Source organism: Arachis ipaensis, chromosome B1 (assembly GCF_059453495.1).
Source record: "Arachis ipaensis isolate K30076 ecotype BB chromosome B1, ASM5945349v1, whole genome shotgun sequence".
NCBI classification, from domain to species: Eukaryota; Viridiplantae; Streptophyta; class Magnoliopsida; order Fabales; family Fabaceae; genus Arachis; species Arachis ipaensis.
The window spans coordinates 88052701-88060520 of NC_142436.1; the positions used below are offsets into that span (position 1 = coordinate 88052701).

Here is a 7820-nt window from a genome sequence, read left to right on the forward strand (position 1 = left end):
GAGATGTTTATTCTTCCGGATTAAGTTTTCTTACCAATTATATTAATCATGCAAGAATCATTTCATGGCAAACTGTGACTGACTAAACCCTAATTCCTTAGTGATTTAGTCTCCTCTAACCTAATTAACCACCAATTCCTTGCTCAGAACTCTCTTTCTTTTGCTGAGTGGATAATGGAAAAGGCTTGCTATTGCTAAACCTGTTTCTTCCACCATTGTTAAAGCCTTGTTGAGGCTTTCGTTGATCCTTCCATGAGAAATTTGGATGATTCCTCCATGAGGGATTATAGGTGTTTCCATAGGGTTCACCCATGTAATTCACCTCTGCTATTGCAGGGTTCTTAGGATCATAAGCTTCTTCTTCAGAAGATGCCTCTTGAGTACTGTTGGATGCAGCTTGCATTCCATTCAGACTCTGAGAAATCATATTGACTTGCTGAGTCAATATTTTGTTCTGAGCCAATATGGCATTCAGAGTATCAATTTCAAGAACTCCCTTCTTCTGAGGCGTCCCATTACTTACAGGATTCCTCTCAGAAGTGTACATGAACTGGTTATTAGCAACCATGTCAATGAGTTCTTGAGCTTCTGCAGGCGTTTTCTTTAGGTGAATGGATCCACCTACAGAATGGTCCAGTGACATCTTTGATAGCTCAGACAGACCATCATAGAATATATCCAGGATGGTCCATTCTGAAAGCATGTCAGAAGGACACTTTTTGGTCAGTTCCTTGTATCTCTCCCAAGCTTCATAGAGGGATTCACCTTCTTTCTGTTTGAAGGTTTGAACATCCACTCTAAGCTTAGTAAGCTTTTGAGGAGGAAAGAACTTGGCTAAGAAAGCCGTGACCACCTTATCCCAAGAGTTCAGGCTATCCTTAGGTTGAGAGTCCAACCATATTCTAGCTCTGTCTCTTACAACAAATGGGAAAAGCATAAGCCTGTAGACCTCGAGATCAACCCCATTGGTCTTAACAGTATCACAGATCTGCAAGAATTCAGTTAAGAACTGAAAAAGATCTTCAGATGGAAGTCCATGAAACTTGCAGTTCTGTTGCATCAGAGAAACTAATTGAGGTTTAAGCTCAAAGTTGTTTGCTCCAATGGCAGGGATTGAGATGCTTCTTCCATGTAAATTGGAATTTGGTGCAGTAAAGTCACCAAGCATCTTCCTTGCATTGTTGTTATTTTCGGCCATGTCTCCTTCTTTTTTGAAATTTTCTGTCAGATTTTCTCCAGAGAGTTGTGTTTTAGCTTCCCTTAGCTTCCTCTTCAGAGTCCTTTCAGGTTCAGGATCAGCCTCAACAAGAATGTTCATCCTTGTTCCTGCTCATATGAAAAAGAAGAAAACAGAAAAGAAAATATGGAATCCTCTATGTCACAGTATAGAGATTCCTTTATGTGAGTAGAAGAAGATAAGAATAAAAGAAGAGAAATTCGAACACCAAGAGGAAGAGAGGGTTCGAATTTTGAGATGAAGAGAAATGTTAGTAAATAAATAATTAGAAGGAGATGAGAGAGAGAGGAAATTTCAAAAATTAATTAAATTAAAAATAAAATTTAAAGTTAAATTTCGAAAATTAAAATTGAAATCAAATTAAATTAAAAATTAAAACAATTAGTTAATAAAAAGAAAGAATTTTGAAAAAGAGGGAGGTGATTTTCAAAAATTAGAGAGAATTAGTTAGGTAGTTTTGAAAAAGATATGATTGAAACAAAAAGATAGGATTGATTGAAAAAAAAGATTTGAAAATCAATTTTGAAAAGATAAGAAGTTAGAAAAAATTTTAAAATTGATTTTGAAAAAGATGTGATTGAAACTTATTTTGAAAAATATTTGAAAAAGAGATTTAAAAAGATTTGATTTTGAAAATTAAAGTTGATTACTTGACTAACAAGAAACTAAAAAGATATGATTCTAGAGTTTAAAGATTGAACCTTTCTTACTAGGCAAGTAACAAACTTAAAATTTTTGAATCAATCACATTAATTGTTAGCATTAATTTTGAAAATTTGAAATAGAAATAAAAAAAAGATTTTTGAAAATCATTTTGGAATTTTCGAAAATTATGAAAGGAAAAATTTGAAAGATTTGATTTTTGAAAAAGATAGAATTTCTAAATTGAAAATTTGATTTGACTCATAAGAAACAACTTGATTTTAAAAATTTTTGAAAAAGTCAACTCAAATTTTCGAAAATTTATGAGTGAAAAAGGGAAAGATATTTTTTTGATTTTTGAATTTTAATGATGAAAGAGAAAAAACATAAAAATTATGAATCAAAACACACAATGCATGCAAGAACACTTTGAATGTCAAGATGAACACCAAGAACTTATTTTTGAAAAATTTTCAAGAAAAGAAAACATGCAAGACACCAAACTTAAAAATTTTTATTCTTTAGACATTAATGTTTCAAGAATGCATATGAGAAACAAGAAAAAACACAAAACAAGAAAATATGAAGATCAAACAAGAAGACTGGCCAAGAACAACTTGATGATCATGAAGAGCATATGAAGAATTTTCGAAAATTCTTGAGAAAATTTAAAAAGATGCAATTGACACCAAACTTAAAAATTTGACTCTAGACTCAAACAAGAAACACAAGAAAATATTTTTGATTTTATGATTTTGTAATTTTTTTGGATTTTTCGAAAATTAATTTTGGGAAAACGAAAAAGAAGAAATTTTTTTTTGTATTTTTCAAAAATAAGAAATAAAAAGCTTAAATATAAAATAAAATTACCTAATCTGAGTAACAAGATGAACCGTCAGTTGTCCAAACTCGAACAATCCCCGGCAATGGCGCCAAAAACTTGGTGTGCGAAATCGTGATCATTCCTTCCTTGGTAACGACGCTAAAAACTCAATATGCACGTTCATGTTCTTAATTCTGTTTCACAACTTCGTACAACTAACCAGCAAGTGCACTGGGTCGTCCAAGTAATAAACCTTACGTGAGTAAGGGTCGATCCCACGGAGATTGTCGGCTTGAAGCAAGCTATGGTCACCTTGTAAATCTCAGTCAGGCGGATTCAACTGATTTTATGAATTGATAAGTAAAAGATAAATAAAATATAAAATAGGATAGTGGTACTTATGTAATTCATTGGTGAGAATTTCAGATAAGTGTATAGAGATGCTTTCGTCCCTCTGAACCTCTGCTTTCCTGCTGTCTTCATCCAATCCTTCCTACTCCTTTCCATGGCAAGCTGTATGTTAGGCATCACCGTTGTCAATGGCCACCTGTCCACTCAGTGAAAATGGTCCAATGCGCTGTCAATGCATGGCTAATCATCTGTCAGTTCTCGATTATACTGGAATAGGATCCATTGATCCTTTTCCGTCTGTCACTACGCCCAGCACTTGCGAGTTTAAAACTCGTCACAGTCATTCAATCCCTGAATCCTACTCGGAATACCACAGACAAGGTTTAGACTTTCCGGATTCTCAAGAATGGCCGTCCATGGGTTCTAACTTATACCACGAAGACACTAATAACTCGGACTCGGTCCCCTGTATTAGATATCCAAGAGATATCCATTCAATCTAAGGTAGAACAGAAGTGATTGTCAGGCACGCATTCATAAGTTGAGAATGATGATGACTGTCACGATCATCACATCCATCATATTGAAGTGCGAATGAATATCTTAGAAGCGGAATAAGTTGAATTGAATAGAAAAACAGTAGTACTTTGCATTAATCTTTGAGGAACGGCAGAGCTCCACACCTTAATCTATGGTGTGTAGAAACTCTACCGTTGAAAATACACAAGTGATAAATGTTCAGGCATGGCCGAATGGCCAGCCCTCACAAAAGTCTAAGATAGCATAAAACTAATCAAAGATGATCCAAAGATATAAACATAATAGTAAAAAGTCCTATTTATACTAAACTAGTTACTAGGGTTTGCAGAATTGAGTAAACGATGCAGAAATCCACTTCTGGGGCCCACTTGGTGTGTGCTTGGGCTGAGTATTGAGCTTTACACGTGTAGAGGCTTCTCTTGGAGTTGAACGCCAGTTTGTAGCCTATTTCTGGCGTTGAACTCCACTTTGCAACCTGTTTCTGGTGTTTGACTCCAGAATGCAGCAAGGAACTGGCGTTGAACGCCAGTTTACGTCATCTATCCTTATTCAAAGTATGAACTATTATATATTTCGGGAAAGCTCTGGATGTCTACTTTCCAACGCAATTGAGAGTGTGCCATTTGGAGTTCTGTAGCTCCAGAAAATCCATTCCGAGTGCAGAGAGGTCAGAATCCAACAGCATCTGCAGTCCTTTTTCAGCCTGAATCAGATTTTTGCTCAAGTCCCTCAATTTCAGCCAGAAATTACCTGAAATCACAGAAAAATACACAAACTCATAGTAAAGTCCAGAAATGTGATTTTTAATTAGAAACTAATAAAGATATAATGAAAATTAATTAAAATCATACTAAAAACATACTAAAAACAATGCCAAAAAGTGTATAAATTATCCGCTCATCAGATGTGAATTGAAAAGAATGCATGAGTATGCAAAAAAGTGAAATGCATGGGTAGATAGGTATCGTATTATAGTTGTATAGATTGTTCTATGTATCTAGTGGGATCTTAGGTTAATCAAGGATTCAATTTTAAGCTCACTTGACCATATACATCCTTACCCTCACCCTAGCCCCGTTACAACCCATGAATAAGATCTCATGATACTTGTAAGCATGCATTAAGTAATTGTTGATTGTTAGATGAAAGACAGATCTTGGAAAGCATGATTAGGAGAGGAGTTGAGTGACGAACCCTATATACTTGAGCGAATAGAGCGGATACACTTCCGGTGAGGGTTCGATGCTCAACTCTTTGTTCCCGACTTTCACAAGCGTTCATCTAGTAAGTTATATACACTCCATAGTAATGTTCAATTTGGTAGGATTTATGAACTACATATCATTTTCACCCCGCATGCTCATATGTGTTCTTGGAGGATAGATTTACCCTTGACCAAGTAGGTAGATAATTTTACATTAGTTGCATGCATTCATTTAGGAAATTTGCACTTCATAAACCCTTTCTTACCATGATCTTTGGTCTTTTTATTTTTAAGCATGAGGAAATGCTTGATTTAAGTGTGGGGAGATTTGATAAACCTCAATTTTGTGGTTTATATTGTGTAGAATTTGGGGGGTTTTGTCAATATTTTTCATACTTATTCACAAGAATTGCATGGTTTTGTGTTCTCTTCCTAATATTACTCCATGATGAAAAACATGCTTCTTTTGCCTTAAAATTTCTATATTTTGATCCTCTTTTATTACCATTCGATGTCGTGACGTGTTTGTTGAGTGATTTCAGAATTTATGGGGCAAGAATGGCCTAGAAGAGAGAAAAAAAGCATGCACAAGAGGAAGGAACATGAAGATTTGGATTTTGGGAATTCTAGCATGGGCGCGCACGAGCACCTCGCGTGCAAGCGTGGATATGGACAGCTGGAAGCGGCGCGCAAGGATCAACGCATCTGCGCGGATTAGAGAAATCCACACCGGCGCGCACGTGTACATGGCGCGCATGCGTGGATCACAAAAGCAATCGGCGCGCACGCACGCATGGCGCGTACGCGCGATAAGCTGCACGTGACCTCATCAAAGGAAATCGTGCCTGGTGATTTCTGAGGCTGAAGATGCCCAAATTCAAGCTGGTTCTGCATGGAAAAGACCCAAGGATGCTAGGGGGAAAGGGGGGATCATTCATTCACACTTAGACACAATTTTTAGCTATTTTTTGGTTTTTGTTCTTCTAGAGAGAGAAACCTTTGTTCCTCTCTAGATCTAGTTTGATTTGATCTTCCCTTGTTGAATTCTGAATTGGATCTTGTTAATTACTAGTTTTGATTACTTAATTTGAATTCCTTAGCATAATTTTGTTTAGATCTTGTGTTAGATTTACGTTTTTTTGTCAATTATCATTTTATACCCATTTCATGAATCTTGTAAATCTTGAATTGCTAATGTTACATTGATGATTTTCATTATTAATTGTGTTGTTTGAGTGATTGTTTGTTGGTAATTTTTAGTGGGTACTTGTTAATTCCAATTTAATTGCACTTTGGATATGTCTTTTAGTAATGTTTACCATGTGTTTGATGAAATGTTTCCTTTGATTACGGAGTAGTTCTCTTTACTCTTGGCCTAGGATAAGGGAATTGGATAAACTTGAGTAATTGGGTCTAATGGATTTGAGGATTTGGGAACCCTTAGTGGTCAATTTGATAGCCATTGGCACTAGCCTACTACTAAGTCAATTAGTAGCTAGGTTGGACCTTATGGGTTGATGTTGACTAAAACATTTAACATACTTCAAGCATAGAAGTAGACTTAATGAGTTTGGTTCCTCATAATTGTCAAGATATGGTTATTAGACAAGGATAGTGACCCCAATTCCCATGTCTAGCCAAGAGTTGCTTTATCATTCATATTTGAAAACCTAAAAATCTTAATTGCTTGTCTTAGTCATAGTTATTTGTTTAGTTTTAGAGTAGAATTATATTGGATGTTATCTTATTAGTTTGGAATTGCTCACATCTTGCTCTAGTTATTTGAATTAGTTTCTTGCACTTCAAGATTACTTGCTTGTTAGGATTCTTAGTTTAATTTCTTGCTCATGACTTGCAACCCCGGAATTCTAACCAATGTTGATGCACATGTTTCCCCATTCCTTGTGAGACGACCTGAGGTTTGAATACTTTGGTTACTTTTATTGGGGTTGAACTTGTGACAACCAATTCCTTCGAAATTTGATTTGAGGATTGATTACCGGTTTGGGCTATACTAACAATGGAATTATTTGTGGAATTCCGAACCGGTATAAACCCTACTCATCAAGCGTACACGTGGTTGACGCGTGCGCATGACCAGGAGCATGGTCCACCAACGCGTACACGTAATTGACGCGTACGCATGACCTTGTGCAAAGTTCAATGACGTGTACGCGTGACAAGCGGCACATGCCTCATTAAAGAAAAAATGTTGGGGGCGATTTCTGAGCTAGTTTTTGGCCCAATTTCAAGCCCATTCTGCAGATTAGAGGTTGGGAGTGAATGATAAACTCCAATTTTGTGGTTTATCTTGTACTTAATTTGGGTGATTTTACCAACTTTTCTCACATTTATTCAATGAAATAGCATGGTTTTGCAATTCTCCCTTGATTTGTGCTTAAATGTGAAAACATGCTTTTTAGGCCTTAAAATAGCTAAATTTAATTCACTTTAATTCCATTCGATGCCTTGATATGTTTGTTAAGTGATTTCAGGTTCATAAGGCAAGTATTGGATGGAAGAAGTGAGGAGAAAAGTATGCAAAGTGGGAGAACTCATGAAGAAATGAAGGAACCGTAAAGCTGTCAAGCCTGACCTCTTCGCACTCAGTCGACCATAACTTGAGCTAAAGAGGTCCAAATGAGGCAGTTTTAGTTGCATTGGAAAGCTCATATTCGGAGCTTCGAAATGATATAAAATTTGCCATATGTTGCTTCGCGTAGAGGGGCGCGCACGTGCCATGTACGCGTGCGCGCCGATGCTGCACATGGCCCATTAAAAGTGAAATCGTGGCCAGCGATTTGTAGCCCATTTTGGACCCAATCCAACTCATTTCTGATGCTATTGAACCCAAGGATTGAAGGGAAAATGAACCAAGTAGTCATAGTTTAGTTTTCATCATGTTTTAGGATAGAATTCTAGAGAGAGAGGCTCTCTCATCTCTCTAGATTTAGGATAGCAATTAGGGTAAAATTAGGTTAATCACTCTCAAATTTCTCTTTCAATTCTTGTTTTGATTTTAA

The 7820-nt window shown here is 36.3% G+C and overlaps 1 non-coding gene across 1 annotated transcript; it reads left to right on the forward strand.

Annotated features, from left to right (window-relative positions):
* Positions 1-697: 697 nt before the first annotated feature.
* LOC148577374 (small nucleolar RNA R71) lies at positions 698-805 on the forward strand. The gene has a single exon (XR_015903532.1). It is a non-coding gene; the product is annotated as a small nucleolar RNA R71 (small nucleolar RNA).
* The last annotated feature ends 7015 nt before the right edge of the window (positions 806-7820 follow it).